Here is a 17,322-nt window from a genome sequence, read left to right as displayed (position 1 = left end):
TAGACAGCAGCAGTTTGTTTCCTGGGAGCATGCAGCTAACCAGACAAGTGTGGTGGAACATGTCCCTATGCCAGGTCCTTCTTAGCCAGCCATATACTCTGGCTTCTCTTCAGTTCGAATAAATCTTTCTAAGACTAAGGCTTAGAGGGTAGTGGCATTGCCCGCTCCCTCCGAGGGTCTGTGAGAGGTTTGTTCGGGTGAGGAGGAACAGAATTTTTTTTATTTTTGACTGGCTTTCTTCAGCTCGGCAACTTTTTGGAAGACTAATGCTCAGTCTGGTTTTGGCTTGCCCAATCCAGGCCGAGGGTCTTTCAAGATTTTGTTGACTGTTGAGAGCAGTTTTTTCTTTTTCAGGCGGTTCCCGTTTTTTTCTTTTTCAGGCGGTTCCGGCTTTTCCAGACGTTCCTGGAGTTAGAGAGAAGGAGGACCTACCATCCAGACGACCTTTGAGGACCCTTTGATGACCTAGACGACCTCATCCCCAGCCCTTGATTGTAATCGAGATCCAGACCGAGAGAGCAGCAGGCGCCCAGCAGAGGGCGCCATCTGGGAGGAGCAGAGGGCGGCCCCGGACCCCGAGGAGGCGTCACAGCCACGATTCTTCCTACGTGGTCTCGGTGCCAAGCAGCGCCCCCTACTCCGCCAGGGAAGGACACCGTTCACCTGGGGAGGGGGTCCGTCTTGCGAGGCGACCATCTCCTCAGGGACTAAAGTAATAGTTCCTTCAACTGCCCAGATTTGCTGCTTACGTTGTCTCTTTTCCGTAGAGAGAGACAACCCGGACGTCCAGAGGCTTCTCCCACCCCAATCGGAGGAGCCAGCTGAAGGATGGCGTTCTGGCCAACCCAGGAAACCAGGAGGCACAATGCGGTGCGCTTCACAAGAAACAAGCAAGATGAAACGGAACCAGGACTGACGAGACTGGAGTTCAGCCGGACCATTCTTCAGAGGGGTATGGGTTTTTCCCCTTCTGACTTGAATTGTTTGGTGAAATTGCCAGGGCTTAAGGAAGTGTTTGAGGTCAGTTTTAGGAACCCCCAAAAGTTACAAGAAATGTGGTCCTTTTGGGGGGAGAATAAATATCTCGCTCCATACAAAGAATTTTGTGTGGATGCACTGACAGACAGAGAAATGAAAGTTGTTACTGTCCAATTTTTCAATGAGGCTGTTAGCGACTATGATATTACAACATGGCTTAACCGCTATGGGAGGGTGTCATCAGAAGGGAGGAAAATTACAGACGAAGATGGGGTTTGGACAGGAGCCAGAAAGTGGCTGGTACGCCTCAATGTTGATCCATCGGGCATTGGAGGCGTCCGCCACATTCCAAACTCCATAGTGTTAGGGCCCAACAGAGGGCTGGTATTCTATAATGGGATGCCAAAACTCTGCAGGAAATGTGGGGAATTAGGACACCTGGCGGCCGCATGTACTGTAGTCAAGTGCAGGAACTGCGGCGCCCCCCACGAGACCAGCCACTGCAGAGAAGAGAGGCAGTGCAATTTGTGTGGAAAGAAGGGGCACCTGTTTAAGGACTGCCCCTCTTCCTATGCCAACATGGCCAGAGCCAGCAAGGCAAACATGAACAAGCCTAGGCCTGAGCAGGAAGAGGGAGCAAGTAACAAAGATCAGTCCACATCACCACCAACAGTATCCAAGACCCAGACTCCAGCACCACCATCATCACCAGCACCCCCTCACCCCCCCGCCCCCGAGACATGTCCCGTTTTACGAGGACCCCTTCCCCCAGCCCAGAGAGAGAGTACAACAGCCACTCCACTAGCTCCTCCAGTAGCTCCTCTGATGCAGAACACGAGTCAGGGAGGGAGCCCGGACCCAGCAGCGGCCCCCCCCTGAGTAGGGCCCTCTCAGCGCCAGCACTCCCCCTCGGCTCTCGTTATGACGCCATAAGGATTGAGTCCGTGGGGGAGGAAAGCAAAAGCGACAGTGAAAGTGAGAGTGAGAAGGAGGGGAAGGGAGTGAAGAACCAGCAGAGGGTGGGGAAAAGAAAGGGTAGAGACGAGGGGGGGAAAAGAAAGAAGATCAGGATCAAAGACAGCAAGTTGCAGGTGGCCCCCATAGATCCAAAACCAGCTAATGTCCACACAAAGTCCCCAGTCTTGCCCTCGCAGGCAGAGACGGAGGCGAGTGGGACGGCTACACTGCCGCCTAGTGGGCAGGTAGCAGCCAGCCAGGGCATCCCCAGCCAGCCTTCCCAGTCGTTGGCACAAACCCTAGCACACCTCGCAGAAGAGGTGTTCACTAATGCACCGAGGGAGAGGTCGGGGTCAACACCTTCCCTGACCAGCAGTACCTCGGTAGCAATGACCCTCTTCAAGCGAAGGGCCTCCCTTCAAAGCATCCTTGACCCCCTCCCTTGTATGGGCAAAACCAGGGGCCCCCTAGAGGTCCTCCTAGATACAGCACTGGAGGACATGGGAATACCCCTGGACGCGGTAAGCCAGAAGTCTGCTAACAGCTCCAATTCAACAGACGGTAACAGCCAAAGAATGCTGTCTGTCATAACCCCCCCCCAGGACAAAGCTGACCCACACGTTCCGAGGGGCCCTGAGCAAGTTCCACCAGACTTACCTTGTGGGGAGTTGAATAACCCCAACAACTCCACGTACTGTGCATATAAAGACGGTGCCTTCTTGGACGAGGCAGCAGTGAGTACCTTCTCAGGGGTGATGGGAGTTGCAAATAAGCCCAAGCCCCCTCGAAGCAAGCGTAGAGCTAAGAGTAGGAAGAGTGTCCCGACCTCCCAATCATAGTCGCTATGGGGTGGACGCAGCGACTCCTTTTCTTGTTAGCTACCCTGATGGCCCTGATATGTGTGTCTGTTAATGTCAGGAGCATCAGGGAGACACAAAAAAGATTTGATGTACTAAACTATCTAGCTAACTTGAAAGCAGATCTCATCTTTCTGCAGGAGTGTGGTATTTCGTCGAGCCCTGATTATAGGGACCTGAAGGAGAGTTGGACCCTGGGGGACTCCTTCTGGTCGGGCTCCAACATAGCCAGAGCCGACGGAGTAGGTATCCTGTTTAAAAACCCATTTATTACCTCCCGCAGCAGCAGGGAGGTAGAACCTGGTAGAATTCTGAGCGTGGATGTGACATACAACAACACTCCCCTCAGACTGGTCAATGTCTACGCACCCACTAACCAAAACGAAAGAGTTCAATTTTTTCCACAGCTGCGTCCACTCCTGCTGGGGAACGTACCCGTCATCGTGTCAGGTGACTTCAATTGTGCTCTGAGGGACGTAGACCGGAGCAGGCCACGCAACGACCGCTCTAGTAGAGTTTTGTCCTCCGTAATATTTGATTTCTCCCTGTGTGATGCAGGTAAGGACCTGGTGCCTCCCTTTACCTGGGTGAGCTCATCTGGGACCTCCTTCTCCCGTATAGATCTCGTCCTGCATACCAGCTCCCTTACGAAGACGGCAGTAGACACCCAGGCCGTCTTCTTCTCTGACCATAGGCTCCTGCAGGTAACATTGCAGGTCCCTCAGACCTCCCAGATGGGGTCAGGGGTCTGGAAATTAAACACCTCCTTACTCGATGACCCCTCCATAGCTGCAGCCTATAAGAGCAGGCTTGTTGAGTGGACCACTTTGCGTGACCTATTCAACTCCCCTATAGAGTGGTGGGAGATGGTCAAAATGAGAACTAAGGGTTATTTCATAGCAGCAGGCAAGAGGAAAGCAAAAGAAAGGAGGGCCAAATATAAACACCTGAATGCTGCCCTCCAGCATCTGAGCCTGCTTCAGCTTCGGGGGTTCCCTGTAAGCGACGAGATAGCCCAGACCAAGCTAGATCTTTCAGTGCTTTGTAGGGAGGAACAACGAAAGGTCATGCACAATGCAAAAGTGCAAAAAATGGAGGAAGACGAAAAGTGTACTCGCTTCTTCTTCCAGAAAACGAGGGAGAAGCGGCACTTGATGTCCTCCATGCTCGACAGCAGGGGGAGGATAGTAGAGGATAGTGAGGGAGTGAAAAAAGTGGTAGAGAACTTCTATAGGGACCTATATAACATCAAAGCTACAGATGACACCCTGATAGAGTGGTTCCTGAGCCAGTTGGAGCCTGACTCAGTGCGGGACGACGAGGAGGAGGAGAAGGACCCAGAACTCACGCTGGAGGAGCTCACCCAGGCGGTTAAGACCATGAACACCGGTAAGACGCCAGGTCCAGATGGCATCCCGGGTGAGTATTACCATCTTTTTTGGGACATGCTAAAAGTCCATTTAGCGGAGGTCTACAGAGCGGTCTACAGGGAGAAGCGGTTGGGCCCTTCTATGCGGGAGAGTGTAATTACTCTCCTTCATAAGAAAGGGGAAGTTAAAGATCTACGGAATTGGCGCCCAATCAGCCTCCTTTGCGTGGATTACAAGATACTAGCCAAAGCTCTGATGCTCCGGCTACAAGTACACCTCCCTTTGGTCATTGGCCCTGACCAGGCTTGTGGCGTCCCAGGGAGGTCCATCACGGATATTTTAATGTTAACAAGGGACATTCTGGCTTATTCTAGAGAACGGAACCATCCCCTCTGCCTGTTCAACCTTGACCAGGAGAAGGCGTTCGATAGGGTAAGCCATGAATATATGTACAAAGTGATGGACCAGATGAAATTCGCTCCTGGACTTAGGGAGTGGGTTAAAACCATATATACAAACATTAGTACCCGAGTCTTGGTGAACAGGCACCTGACTGGTAAAATATCTATCCAGTCAGGGGTCAGACAGGGTTGCCCACTATCCCCACTGCTATATGTCGTGTGCATTGAACCCCTCCTGCAGGCAATTCGTAGGGATACCAATATAACTGGTTTCCAGCTGCCTGGATCCAACGGGGTCCAGGTCAAAACAACAGCATATATGGACGATGTGTCACTCATTTGCACCAACACATCGTCGGTACCTCGGATTAGTAATATCCTTGAGAAGTACTGCACGGCGACCGGGGCAGTGATTAATAAGTCCAAGAGCGAAGTCTACGTGTCTAAAAATTGGCAGGTAGATAGGGAACTGTCGGACATGTACTCTGTCAAAAAGGACAAAATCAAGATTCTGGGCCTCATTTTCGAGAACAATAGCTCGGGGGCCCAGAGCTGGACGGCGGCCATTAACCAGGTCCGTAAAAAGATTGGCGGATGGAGCACAAGATCCTTAACAATGACGGGTAGAGTACTAATAACCAAGTCTATACTGTTCCCCATCCTCTCTTATGTAGGAAAAATCTTTCCCCCAGACAGGACCACCAAAAAAGTGGTGGACCACATTATCCACCGCTTTATCTGGGGCAGCAAGATGGAGAGGGTAAAGCGAGCCACTCTGAGTAAAGTCGACAAGAAGGGAGGTAAGGGGGTCCCGGACGTTGTGCAGCTCACCCGAGTGCAGGGGCTCACGCAAACTATCAAGAACATCCAGGCCCTGGACAGGAAGTTATGTTACATGAATCGTTTCTATTTTGCCACCTGTCTCAGGGCCTTGGGCCTCTGCACTATTGATAACACCGTGCCGTACTCCTGGGACCCCCCATTGTATTATAGAACCTTAAGGGACACTATATATAAATTGGGCTTAGATAAAGCAAAATTGGCCTCCTGGGAATACAAGGCTGTAACTAAATATCTTGCCGGTTCCCAGGAAATTGAAAAAGTAGCTACTTTCTCCCTCACCCAAAGCCAAAAAATCTGGGAGAATGTGTCTCACAGCTGCCTCAGTAATGTCCAGAAGGATATAGCATGGAACACCGTCCACAGTGCACTCCCCACTCGAGCGTTCATGTTCAGGAGGGGACTAGCCCAAGTAGAAACATGCCCCTATGCAAAGTGCCGCAAGAGAGAAACACCAGCCCATATCTTCTGGGAGTGTGATGTGGCTGGCAGTGTCTGGCTCTCTGTCTCTGTCTTCCTAAACAGGTTTGCTGACACGGCCAAGATGACCGCTGAGACTGTGCTCTATGGGCCTGCGGGAGGAATCACTACCAGCACAGCTAAGTGCGTTTGGCGTGTCATCAATGTTGTCAAGCAGATCCTGTGGGAAGGCCGTAACGTCTGTGTCTATCACAAGCAGGAGCTAGACACTATCACCACGACCAGAAGGGCACAAACTCTTATCAAGGACTTTGTAATTCTGGACATCCGGACCCTTGGGAAGGACAAGGCCTGCGCGGAGTAGAGGATCGCCGGACTTCAGGACGTGAAGATGGAATAAAGGAAAAAACTGGAACCGCTAGCTCCTAGGAGCGGGACTACGGGGCACCGCTAAGCCTTTTATTTATTTTGTCATGCCAGCATTCCGCCCTTTTTAGCTGGCATGACCGTTTTTCAACGGTGCCCTGGTTTTATGTAGTCTTTTTGTTTCAGTTTTATGGACCTTTGATTTAATTTGAATGTTTTATTTGATTTTGTTTTGTTTTGTTTTATGTATCTTTAAGATTTTTAATGTAAACTATTAAAAGTTACATTTTAAGTGTTTTAAAATTTTAGAATTTTAACTCACTGTTTATACACTGTCCCTTTTCCCCTGTCCCTGTTTTAGATCTAGGTTTATGTTCACTTTTTTAGAGAGCACTCCCCGGCCCTCACAAGCACTGGTTTTTTATAGATGGTTCTTTTTTTCCAGTCACTTTTAAAACAGCACAGGTTTTTTTCATGTTGATTTTAATCTGTGTCTGTTTTAACCATGTACAAAGCACAATTGTCTTGGTGTTTTTAAATGTATTTTAAATGCTTTTAAAACAAAATGTATGTCTGTATGCATGAATGTCATCTTTAAAAGAAATGTAAAATGAATGAAAAAACGAATGGGTGTAAATGTAAAAAATGTAAAATCTCAATAAAAGAGTATCTGTTCTTATCAGTTTAATATCTGATACGTCCCCTATCAGGGGACCATATATTAAATTGATTTTTGGAATCGGGAGATGGAACAGGGGCTTGCTCCGTCCACTCCACGCATCGGCCCGGTATTGCAGTACCTCCGGGAATGGTGCACACCTTTCTCTAACGTTGGTCAAAGTCAGATCTGGATCTCTCCTGTGAGCATTTTGTCTACCCCTGCTGGAGGGAGAGTGCCAGTGTTGATGCAAGTTTTCCCAACGTTTTACTTCTTTTTTTTTTTCTTTCTCTCTTTCTTTCTTTCTCTTTCTTTCTCTCTTTCTTTCTTGCTGTCTTTCTTTCTTTTATTCACATGTGATGATGATGTAGACAGCAGCAGTTTGTTTCCTGGGAGCATGCAGCTAACCAGACAAGTGTGGTGGAACATGTCCCTATGCCAGGTCCTTCTTAGCCAGCCATATACTCTGGCTTCTCTTCAGTTCGAATAAATCTTTCTAAGACTAAGGCTTAGAGGGTAGTGGCATTGCCCGCTCCCTCCGAGGGTCTGTGAGAGGTTTGTTCGGGTGAGGAGGAACAGAATTTTTTTTATTTTTGACTGGCTTTCTTCAGCTCGGCAACTTTTTGGAAGACTAATGCTCAGTCTGGTTTTGGCTTTCCCAATCCAGGCCGAGGGTCTTTCAAGATTTTGTTGACTGTTGAGAGCAGTTTTTTCTTTTTCAGGCGGTTCCGGCTTTTCCAGACGTTCCTGGAGTTAGAGAGAAGGAGGACCTACCATCCAGACGACCTTTGAGGACCCTTTGATGACCTAGACGACCTCATCCCCAGCCCTTGATTGTAATCGAGATCCAGACCGAGAGAGCAGCAGGCGCCCAGCAGAGGGCGCCATCTGGGAGGAGCAGAGGGCGGCCCCGGACCCCGAGGAGGCGTCACAGCCACGATTCTTCCTACGTGGTCTCGGTGCCAAGCAGCGCCCCCTACTCCGCCAGGGAAGGACACCGTTCACCTGGGGAGGGGGTCCCTCTTGCGAGGCGACCATCTCCTCAGGGACTAAAGTAATAGTTCCTTCAACTGCCCAGATTTGCTGCTTACGTTGTCTCTTTTCCGTAGAGAGAGACAACCCGGACGTCCAGAGGCTTCTCCCACCCCAATCGGAGGAGCCAGCTGAAGGATGGCGTTCCGGCCAACCCAGGAAACCAGGAGGCACAATGCGGTGCGCTTCACAAGAAACAAGCAAGATGAAACGGAACCAGGACTGACGAGACTGGAGTTCAGCCGGACCATTCTTCAGAGGGGTATGGGTTTTTCCCCTTCTGACTTGAATTGTTTGGTGAAATTGCCAGGGCTTAAGGAAGTGTTTGAGGTCAGTTTTAGGAACCCCCAAAAGTTACAAGAAATGTGGTCCTTTTGGGGGGAGAATAAATATCTCGCTCCATACAAAGAATTTTGTGTGGATGCACTGACAGACAGAGAAATGAAAGTTGTTACTGTCCAATTTTTCAATGAGGCTGTTAGCGACTATGATATTACAACATGGCTTAACCGCTATGGGAGGGTGTCATCAGAAGGGAGGAAAATTACAGACGAAGATGGGGTTTGGACAGGAGCCAGAAAGTGGCTGGTACGCCTTAATGTTGATCCATCGGGCATTGGAGGCGTCCGCCACATTCCAAACTCCATAGTGTTAGGGCCCAACAGAGGGCTGGTATTCTATAATGGGATGCCAAAACTCTGCAGGAAATGTGGGGAATTAGGACACCTGGCGGCCGCATGTACTGTAGTCAAGTGCAGGAACTGCGGCGCCCCCCACGAGACCAGCCACTGCAGAGAAGAGAGGCAGTGCAATTTGTGTGGAAAGAAGGGGCACCTGTTTAAGGACTGCCCCTCTTCCTATGCCAACATGGCCAGAGCCAGCAAGGCAAATACGAACAAGCCTAGGCCTGAGCAGGAAGAGGGAACAAATAACAAATATCAGTCCACATCACCACCAACAGTATCCAAAACCCAGACTCCAGCACCACCATCATCACCAGCACCCCACTCACCCCCCCGCCCCCGAGACATGTCCCGTTTTACGAGGACCCCTTCCCCCAGCCCAGAGAGAGAGTACAACAGCTACTCCACTAGCTCCTCCAGTAGCTCCTCTGATACAGAACACGAGGCAGGGAGGGAGCCCGGACCCAGCAGCAGCCCCCCCCTGAGTAGGGCCCTCTCAGCGCCAGCACTCCCCCTCGGCTCTCGTTATGACGCCATAAGGATTGAGTCCGTGGGGGAGGAAAGCGAAAGCGACAGTGAAAGTGAGAGTGAAAAGGAGGGGAAGGGAATGAAGAACCAGCAGAGGGTGGGGAAAAGAAAGGGTAGAGACGATGGGGGGAAAAGAAAGAAGATCAAGATCAAAGACAGCAAGTTGCAGGTGGCCCCCATAGATCCAAAACCAGATAATGTCCACACAAAGTCCCCAGTCTTGCCCTCGCAGGCAGAGACGGAGGAGAGTGGGACGGCTACACTGCCGTCTAGTGGGCAGGTAGCAGCCAGCCAGGGCATCCCCAGCCAGCCTTCCCAGTCGTTGGCACAAACCCTAGCACACCTCGCAGAAGAGGTGTTCACTAATGCACCGAGGGAGAGGTCGGGGTCAACACCTTCCCTGACCAGCAGTACCTCGGTAGCAATGACCCTCTTCAAGCGAAGGGCCTCCCTTCAAAGCATCCTTGACCCCCTCCCTTGTATGGGCAAAACCAGGGGCCCCCTAGAGGTCCTCCTAGATACAGCACTGGAGGACATGGGAATACCCCTGGACGCGGTAAGCCAGAAGTCTGCTAACAGCTCCAATTCAGCAGACGGTAACAGCCAAAGAATGCTGTCTGTCATAACCCCACCCCAGGACAAAGCTGTCCCACACGTTCCGAGGGGCCCTGAGCAAGTTCCACCAGACTTACCTTGTGGGGAGTTGAATAGCCCAAACAACTCCACGTACTGTGCATATAAAGATGGTGCCTTCTTGGACGAGGCAGCAGTGAGTACCTTCTCAGGGGTGATGGGAGTTGCAAATAAGCCCAAGCCCCCTCGAAGCAAGCGTAGAGCTAAGAGTAGGAAGAGTGTCCCGACCTCCCAATCATAGTCGCTATGGGGTGGACGCAGCGACTCCTTTTCTTGTTAGCTACCCTGATGGCCCTGATATGTGTGTCTGTTAATGTCAGGAGCATCAGGGAGACACAAAAAAGATTTGATGTACTAAACTATCTAGCTAACTTGAAAGCAGATCTCATCTTTCTGCAGGAGTGTGGTATTTCATCGAGCCATGATTATAGGGACCTGAAGGAGAGTTGGACCCTGGGGGACTCCTTCTGGTCGGGCTCCAACATAGCCAGAGCCGACGGAGTAGGTATCTTGTTTAAAAACCCTTTTATTACCTCCCGCAGCAGCAGGGAGGTAGAACCTGGTAGAATTCTGAGCGTGGATGTGACATACAACAACACTCCCCTCAGACTGGTCAATGTCTATGCACCCACTAACCAAAACGAAAGAGTTCAATTTTTTCCACAGCTGCGTCCACTCCTGCTGGGGAACGTACCCGTCATCGTGTCAGGTGACTTCAATTGTGCTCTGAGGGACGTAGACCGGAGCAGGCCACGCAACGACCGCTCTAGTAGAGTTTTGTCCTCCGTAATATCTGATTTCTCCCTGTGTGATGCAGGTAAGGACCTGGTGCCTCCCTTTACCTGGGTGAGCTCATCTGGGACCTCCTTCTCCTGTATAGATCTCGTCCTGCATACCAGCTCCCTTACGAAGACGGCAGTAGACACCCAGGCCGTCTTCTTCTCTGACCATAGGCTCCTGCAGGTAACATTGCAGGTCCCTCAGACCTCCCAGATGGGGTCAGGGGTCTGGAAATTAAACACCTCCTTACTCGATGACCCCTCCATAGCTGCAGCCTATAAGAGCAGGCTTGTTGAGTGGACCACTTTGCGTGACCTATTCAACTCCCCTATAGAGTGGTGGGAGATGGTCAAAATGAGAACTAAGGGTTATTTCATAGCAGCAGGCAAGAGGAAAGCAAAAGAAAGGAGAGCCAAATATAAATACCTGAATGCTGCCCTCCAGCGTCTGAGCCTGCTTCAGCTTCGGGGGTTCCCTGTAAGCGACGAGATAGCCCAGACCAAGCTAGATCTTTCAGTGCTTTGTAGGGAGGAACAACGAAAGGTCATGCACAATGCAAAAGTGCAAAAAATGGAGGAAGACGAAAAGTGTACTCGCTTCTTCTTCCAGAAAACGAGGGAGAAGCGGCACTTGATGTCCTCCATGCTCGACAGCAGGGGGAGGATAGTAGAGGATAGTGAGGGAGTGAAAAAAGTGGTAGAGAACTTCTATAGGGACCTGTATAACATCAAAGCTACAGATGACACCCTGATAGAGTGGTTCCTGAGCCAGTTGGAGCCTGACTCAGTGCGGGACGACGAGGAGGAGGAGAAGGACCCAGAACTCACGCTGGAGGAGCTCACCCAGGCGGTTAAGACCATGAACACCGGTAAGACGCCAGGTCCAGATGGCATCCCGGGTGAGTATTACCATCTTTTTTGGGACACGCTAAAAGTCCATTTAGCGGAGGTCTACAGAGCGGTCTACAGGGAGAAGCGGTTGGGCCCTTCTATGCGGGAGAGTGTAATTACTCTCCTTCATAAGAAAGGGGAAGTTAAAGATCTACGGAATTGGCGCCCAATCAGCCTCCTTTGCGTGGATTACAAGATACTAGCCAAAGCTCTGATGCTCCGGCTACAAGTACACCTCCCTTTGGTCATTGGCCCCGACCAGGCTTGTGGCGTCCCAGGGAGGTCCATCACGGATATTTTAATGTTAACAAGGGACATTCTGGCTTATTCTAGAGAACGGAACCATCCCCTCTGCCTGTTCAACCTTGACCAGGAGAAGGCGTTCGATAGGGTAAGCCATGAATATATGTACAAAGTGATGGACCAGATGAAATTCGCTCCTGGACTTAGGGAGTGGGTTAAAACCATATATACAAACATTAGTACCCGAGTCTTGGTGAACAGGCACCTGACTGGTAAAATATCTATCCAGTCAGGGGTCAGACAGGGTTGCCCACTATCCCCACTGCTATATGTCGTGTGCATTGAACCCCTCCTGCAGGCAATTCGTAGGGATACCAATATAACTGGTTTCCAGCTGCCTGGATCCAACGGGGTCCAGGTCAAAACAACAGCATATATGGACGATGTGTCACTCATTTGCACCAACACATCGTCGGTACCTCGGATTAGTAATATCCTTGAGAAGTACTGCACGGCGACCGGGGCAGTGATTAATAAGTCCAAGAGCGAAGTCTACGTGTCTAAAAATTGGCAGGTAGATAGGGAACTGTCGGACATGTACCCTGTCAAAAAGGACAAAATCAAGATTCTGGGCCTCATTTTCGAGAACAATAGCTCGGGGGCCCAGAGCTGGACGGCGGCCATTAACCAGGTCCGTAAAAAGATTGGCGGATGGAGCACAAGATCCTTAACAATGACGGGTAGAGTATTAATAACCAAGTCTATACTGTTCCCCATCCTCTCTTATGTAGGAAAAATCTTTCCCCCAGACAGGACCACCAAAAAAGTGGTGGACCGCATTATCCACCGCTTTATCTGGGGCAGCAAGATGGAGAGGGTAAAACGAGCCACTCTGAGTAAAGCCGACAAGAAGGGAGGTAAGGGGGTCCCGGACGTTGTGCAGCTCACCCGAGTGCAGGGGCTCACGCAAACTATCAAGAACATCCAGGCCCTGGACAGGAAGGTATGTTACATGAATCGTTTCTATTTTGCCACCTGTCTCAGGGCCTTGGGCCTCTGCACTATTGATAACACCGTGCCGTACTCCTGGGACCCCCCATTGTATTATAGAACCTTAAGGGACACTATATATAAATTGGGCTTAGATAAAGCAAAATTGGCCTCCTGGGAATACAAGGCTGTAACTAAATATCTTGCCGGTTCCCAGGAAATTGAAAAAGTAGCTACTTTCTCCCTCACCCAAAGCCAAAAAATCTGGGAGAATGTGTCTCACAGCTGCCTCAGTAATGTCCAGAAGGATATAGCATGGAACACCGTCCACAGTGCACTCCCCACTCGAGCGTTCATGTTCAGGAGGGGACTAGCCCAAGTAGAAACATGCCCCTATGCAAAGTGCCGCAAGAGAGAAACACCAGCCCATATCTTCTGGGAGTGTGATGTGGCTGGCAGTGTCTGGCTCTCTGTCTCTGTCTTCCTAAACAGGTTTGCTGACACGGCCAAGATGACCGCTGAGACTGTGCTCTATGGGCCTGCGGGAGGAATCACTACCAGCACAGCTAAGTGCGTTTGGCGTGTCATCAATGTTGTCAAGCAGATCCTGTGGGAAGGCCGTAACGTCTGTGTCTATCACAAGCAGGAGCTAGACACTATCACCACGACCAGAAGGGCACAAACTCTTATCAAGGACTTTGTAATTCTGGACATCCGGACCCTCGGGAAGGACAAGGCCTGCGCGGAGTGGAGGATCGCCGGACTTCAGGACGTGAAGATGGAATAAAGGAAAAAACTGGAACCGCTAGCTCCTAGGAGCGGGACTACGGGGCACCGCTAAGCCTTTTATTTATTTTGTCATGCCAGCATTCCGCCCTTTTTAGCTGGCATGACCGTTTTTCAACGGTGCCCTGGTTTTATGTAGTCTTTTTGTTTCAGTTTTATGGACCTTTGATTTAATTTGAATGTTTTATTTGATTTTGTTTTGTTTTGTTTTATGTATCTTTAAGATTTTTAATGTAAACTATTAAAAGTTACATTTTAAGTGTTTTAAAATTTTAGAATTTTAACTCACTGTTTATACACTGTCCCTTTTCCCCTGTCCCTGTTTTAGATCTAGGTTTATGTTCACTTTTTTAGAGAGCACTCCCCGGCCCTCACAAGCACTGGTTTTTTATAGATGGTTCTTTTTTTCCAGTCACTTTTAAAACAGCACAGGTTTTTTTCATGTTGATTTTAATCTGTGTCTGTTTTAACCATGTACAAAGCACAATTGTCTTGGTGTTTTTAAATGTATTTTAAATGCTTTTAAAACAAAATGTATGTCTGTATGCATGAATGTCATCTTTAAAAGAAATGTAAAATGAATGAAAAAACGAATGGGTGTAAATGTAAAAAATGTAAAATCTCAATAAAAGAGTATTAATATCTGATACGTCCCCTATCAGGGGACCATATATTAAATTGATTTTTGGAATCGGGAGATGGAACAGGGGCTTGCTCCGTCCACTCCACGCATCGGCCCGGTATTGCAGTACCTCCGGGAACGGTGCACACCTTTCTCTAACGTTGGTCAAAGTCAGATCTGGATCTCTCCTGTTAGCATTTTGTCTACCCCTGCTGGAGGGAGAGTGCCAGTGTTGATGCAAGTTTTCCCGCCGTTTTACTTCTTTTTTTTTCTTTCTCTCTTTCTTTCTTTCTCTCTTTCTTTCTCTCTTTCTCTCTTTCTTTCTCTCTTTCTTTCTTGCTGTCTTTCTTTCTTTTATTCACATGTGGTGATGATGTAGACAGCAGCAGGTTGTTTCCTGGGAGCATGCAGCTAACCAGACAAGTGTGGTGGAACATGTCCCTATGCCAGGACCTTCTTAGCAAGCCAGCCAGCCAGCGAGGCACAGTTGTAGTTACCCAAGGCACCTTGCACAGCATAGCAGCTTGGCATGACTATTTGTAAGACGCACTCCGCCAGTTTATGTTTTGTTTTTGGTGTTATGTGTGTGTTTTTGCTTTGTTTTGTTTTCTCCTGCTTAAATTGCACATTTCCCCTCTGGAAGCAGCAGCCCATTTTTTTTTGGGGTCTGCTTGTGCTTGAAATTTTGCACCCACCTTTGAATCCCCCTGTGCCATCCGGGCTGGGGGGCCCCGGGCAAGGGCCAAGTCGCCATCGCTTCTCGGCCTTTTGGCTAAGATCAAGTGTAGTATCTGTTCTTATCAGTTTAATATCTGATACGTCCCCTATCAGGGGACCATATATTAAATTGATTTTTGGAATCGGGAGATGGAACAGGGGCTTGCTCCGTCCACTCCACGCATCGGCCCGGTATTGCAGTACCTCCGGGAACGGTGCACACCTTTCTCTAACGTTGGTCAAAGTCAGATCTGGATCTCTCCTGTTAGCATTTTGTCTACCCCTGCTGGAGGGAGAGTGCCAGTGTTGATGCAAGTTTTCCCGCCGTTTTACTTCTTTTTTTTTCGTTCTCTCTTTCTTTCTTTCTTTCTCTCTTTCTTTCTCTCTTTCTCTCTTTCTTTCTCTCTTTCTTTCTTGCTGTCTTTCTTTCTTTTATTCACATGTGGTGATGATGTAGACAGCAGCAGGTTGTTTCCTGGGAGCATGCAGCTAACCAGACAAGTGTGGTGGAACATGTCCCTATGCCAGGTCCTTCTTAGCCAGCCAGCCAGCGAGGCACAGTTGTAGTTACCCAAGGCACCTTGCACAGCATAGCAGCTTGGCATGACTATTTGTAAGACGCACTCCGCCAGTTTATGTTTTGTTTTTGGTGTTATGTGTGTGTTTTTGCTTTGTTTTGTTTTCTCCTGCTTAAATTGCACATTTCCCCTCTGGAAGCAGCAGCCCGTGTTTTGGGGGTCTGCTTGTGCTTGAAATTTTGCACCCACCTTTGAATCCCCCTGTGCCGTCCGGGCTGGGGGGCCCCGGGCAAGGGCCAAGTCGCCATCGCTTCTCGGCCTTTTGGCTAAGATCAAGTGTAGTATCTGTTCTTATCAGTTTAATATCTAGCTCCTCCAGTAGCTCCTCTGATGCAGAACACGAGGCAGGGAGGGAGCCCGGACCCAGCAGCGGCCCCCCCCTGAGTAGGGCCCTCTCAGCGCCAGCACTCCCCCTCGGCTCTCGTTATGACGCCATAAGGATTGAGTCCGTGGGGGAGGAAAGCGAAAGCGACAGTGAAAGTGAGAGTGAGAAGGAGGGGAAGGGAGTGAAGAACCAGCAGAGGGTGGGGAAAAGAAAGGGTAGAGATGAGGGGGGGAAAAGAAAGAAGATCAGGATCAAAGACAGCAAGTTGCAGGTGGCCCCCATAAATCCAAAACCAGCTAATGTCCACACAAAGTCCCCAGTCTTGCCCTCGCAGGCAGAGACGGAGGCGAGTGGGACGGCTACACTGCCGCCTAGTGGGCAGGTAGCAGCCAGCCAGGGCATCCCCAGCCAGCCTTCCCAGTCGTTGGCACAAACCCTAGCACACCTCGCAGAAGAGGTGTTCACTAATGCACCGAGGGAGAGGTCGGGGTCAACACCTTCCCTGACCAGCAGTACCTCGGTAGCAATGACCCTCTTCAAGCGAAGGGCCTCCCTTCAAAGCATCCTTGACCCCCTCCCTTGTATGGGCAAAACCAGGGGCCCCCTAGAGGTCCTCCTAGATACAGCACTGGAGGACATGGGAATACCCCTGGACGCGGTAAGCCAGAAGTCTGCTAACAGCTCCAACTCAACAGACGGTAACAGCCAAAGAATGCTGTCTGTCATAACCCCCCCCCCAGGACAAAGCTGACCCACACGTTCCGAGGGGCCCTGAGCAAGTTCCACCAGACTTACCTTGTGGGGAGTTGAATAGCCCCAACAACTCCACGTACTGTGCATATAAAGACGGTGCCTTCTTGGACGAGGCAGCAGTGAGTACCTTCTCAGGGGTGATGGGAGTTGCAAATAAGCCCAAGCCCCCTCGAAGCAAGCGTAGAGCTAAGAGTAGGAAGAGTGTCCCGACCTCCCAATCATAGTCGCTATGGGGTGGACGCAGCGACTCCTTTTCTTGTTAGCTACCCTGATGGCCCTGATATGTGTGTCTGTTAATGTCAGGAGCATCAGGGAGACACAAAAAAGATTTGATGTACTAAACTATCTAGCTAACTTGAAAGCAGATCTCATCTTTCTGCAGGAGTGTGGTATTTCGTCGAGCCCTGATTATAGGGACCTGAAGGAGAGTTGGACCCTGGGGGACTCCTTCTGGTCGGGCTCCAACATAGCCAGAGCCGACGGAGTAGGTATCCTGTTTAAAAACCCATTTATTACCTCCCGCAGCAGCAGGGAGGTAGAACCTGGTAGAATTCTGAGCGTGGATGTGACATACAACAACACTCCCCTCAGACTGGTCAATGTCTACGCACCCACTAACCAAAACGAAAGAGTTCAATTTTTTCCACAGCTGCGTCCACTCCTGCTGGGGAACGTACCCGTCATCGTGTCAGGTGACTTCAATTGTGCTCTGAGGGACGTAGACCGGAGCAGGCCACGCAACGACCGCTCTAGTAGAGTTTTGTCCTCCATAATATCTGATTTCTCCCTGTGTGATGCAGGTAAGGACCTGGTGCCTCCCTTTACCTGGGTGAGCTCATCTGGGACCTCCTTCTCCCATATAGATCGCGTCCTGCATACCAGCTCCCTTACGATGACGGCAGTAGACACCCAGGC

At 50.0% G+C, this 17,322-nt stretch overlaps 1 non-coding gene and 3 pseudogenes across 1 annotated transcript; all 4 read left to right on the top strand.

The window, feature by feature from the left end:
* Positions 1-6,841: 6,841 nt before the first annotated feature.
* LOC131738422 (U2 spliceosomal RNA) lies at positions 6,842-7,011 on the top strand (annotated as a pseudogene).
* A 7,020-nt stretch (positions 7,012-14,031) lies between these two features.
* Positions 14,032-14,186, top strand: LOC131738657 (U2 spliceosomal RNA; annotated as a pseudogene).
* A 600-nt stretch (positions 14,187-14,786) lies between these two features.
* Positions 14,787-14,977, top strand: LOC131739089 (U2 spliceosomal RNA). Its single transcript, XR_009330256.1, has one exon. It is a non-coding gene; the product is annotated as a U2 spliceosomal RNA (small nuclear RNA).
* Positions 14,978-15,575: 598 nt separating this feature from the next.
* On the top strand, positions 15,576-15,672 carry LOC131738810 (U2 spliceosomal RNA; annotated as a pseudogene).
* The last annotated feature ends 1,650 nt before the right edge of the window (positions 15,673-17,322 follow it).

This window comes from Acipenser ruthenus, chromosome 10, assembly GCF_902713425.1.
Source record: "Acipenser ruthenus chromosome 10, fAciRut3.2 maternal haplotype, whole genome shotgun sequence".
NCBI lineage: Eukaryota > Metazoa > Chordata > Actinopteri > Acipenseriformes > Acipenseridae > Acipenser > Acipenser ruthenus.
This window is presented reverse-complemented; position numbering and strand designations above follow the sequence as displayed.